General features: G+C 43.4%; 1 pseudogene; it reads left to right on the plus strand.

The window, feature by feature from the left end:
• Window positions 1-820: 820 nt before the first annotated feature.
• Window positions 821-1228, plus strand: LOC104663573 (annotated as a pseudogene).
• The last annotated feature ends 1147 nt before the right edge of the window (window positions 1229-2375 follow it).

Consider the following 2375-nt stretch of genomic DNA (forward strand, 5'->3'; position numbering starts at 1 on the left):
TTTTATACCCTGTCAGAATGCAAAACCTTGCATTTTAAACTGAACTTTTCCTATAGATCTCCCTCTGTCACTTTTGGAAATCCACCATAACATCCTGGTCAGCAGTGAATATGACCTTTATCTTCTTCTCTCTTTGAAGTAGTCTCAAAAGTAATGGCTTCAGCATCTGTCTTCAGTATCAATCACCATAACAAAATGTGGGCCTAAATTCCAGTCATTATACTGCTGAACTTCCACGAGTCACAATCTCCAGACAGAATTCTTCCTCTCTAGGTTTGATTCTTTCCAAAGTTATCTGAAACCCAATCTATTAGTTAGGAATGTTTTCACTTGCAAGTGACAGAAAATTTGGCTAATGGTAGCTTAGACAAATAGGGTCTTATTTCATTCATGCAACAAAAAGATTGGAGGTGGTTTCTGGTGTTGGCTCAGCTGGTTAAAAATATGACCAGAATAGGAAAGAACTTCTCTTTTTCTGGTTTGCAATATTTAGTCTGATGACTTTCACCATGGAGCTTGTTTTCTCATAGTTAGAAGATGGCTGCCAGGGCTCCAGACAACACAACATCATAAGTTAAGAAGAAAGATGTGGGAGAAATGGAAGCATTCTTAGAACACCTTGCCCCTCAACAGACTCTACTTCTTTTACATTGTCCTGAATAGGCTCACATGGCCACTCCTAGCTGCAAGGGAGTCTGGGAATGCAGGGAACAGGATTATTGTAATCCATCATTCAGAGCTGGACACATTTGCACCCTACACAAAGCCAGGACTCTATTAACAAAGAAGATGTGGCCTCTTTTACCAAGGACCCGCCAACATGGGCTGCGTTCGCACCAAAACCGTGAAGAAGGCGGCCCGGGTCATCATAGAGAAGTACTACATGCACCTGGGCAACGACTTCCACACAAACAAGTGCGTGTGCGAGGAGATCGCCATTATCCCCAGCAAGAAGCTCCGCAACAAGATAGCAGGCTATGTCACCCATCTGATGAAGCGGATTCAGAGAGGCCCTGTAAGAGATATCTCCATCAAGCTGCAGGAGGAGGAGAGAGAAAGGAGAGACAATTACGTTCCTGAGGTCTCAGCCCTGGATCAGGAGATAATTGAAGTAGATCCTGACACTAAAGAAATGCTGAAGCTTTTGGACTTTGGCAGTCTGTCCAACCTGCAGGTCACTCAGCCTACAGTTGGGATGAATTTCAAAACGCCTTGGGGACCTGTTTGAATTTTTTCTGCAGTGCTATATTATTTTCAATGAATCTGGGACAACAGCCAAAAAAAAAAAAAAAAACCACACACAAAGAAGATGTGAAGAATGAATATTAGGTAGTTAGTGGACAGTGTATTTTATATTTAGTTTTCATAGCTGAAAGTGGAGATAATAATGAGATTATTGTGGGGATTAAATGAGGTGTTGTATAGAAGGTGCTTAGCACTGTGCCTGGCCCATGTTAAGTACTGAATCAATGAAAAATATAATTTTTATTACAGATATCTTCCTTGAAAATGCACAAGGAATTCCTTCACTGTCCAAAGAGCCCATTTGGTCCTCAGTGAAATTAGCTCCTCACTCTGTGCATGACATCTTTCCAACACCCTCCTCCATCCCTGACCACAAGGTGTTGCTCTAGCAGATGTAGAAGAGAACTCATTGTGTTCTAGGGGGTGGTGCTGTGGTAGAGAACAGGGCAGACAAGGCTCCTGCCCTCATGGGCAACAGGTAATAAATACACAAGCATACAGATAAACAGGAATGAATATAGTTAGTGATGAGGCTATACAGGAAATACACTGGGTAAGCAGCTGTAGCCACTGCAGGAAGCCTCTCTGACCAGAAATCCTGGGAAGACCTCTCTGAGGACACACTGCTTGAACTGAATCTTGAAGGATAAGCAGGTGCCTCCAAGAGAAGCCAAGAAAACAGCAACAGCAAAGACCTAGAGCTGTTATGAGGGTGGGTGTTCATGAAGAGGCTAGAAGGGGGTCAGATGGCCCAGAGCCTAACAAGACTGGAGGAGGAGGAGGTATGAAAAGTTGCAGAAAAGGACTAGGAGATGCAGTTTTGGAGGCCATGTGAAGGGGTGGCCTACCCCTCCACACCTGTGGGCGTTTCTCGTTAGGTGGAACGAGAGACTTGAGAAAAGAAATGAGACACAGAGACAAAGTATAGAGAAAGAAAAAGTGGGCCCAGGGGACCAGCGCTCAGCATACAGAGGACCCACACCGGTCTCTGAGTTCCCTAGTATTTATTGATAATTATCTTTACCATCTTAAAGATAAGGGAGTGGCAGGACAATAGGATCATTGTAGGGAGAAAATCAGCAGTAAGACATATGAATAAAGATCTCTGTGATATGAATAAGTTTAAAGGC

Source organism: Rhinopithecus roxellana, chromosome 1 (assembly GCF_007565055.1).
Source record: "Rhinopithecus roxellana isolate Shanxi Qingling chromosome 1, ASM756505v1, whole genome shotgun sequence".
Classification (NCBI taxonomy): Eukaryota; Metazoa; Chordata; class Mammalia; order Primates; family Cercopithecidae; genus Rhinopithecus; species Rhinopithecus roxellana.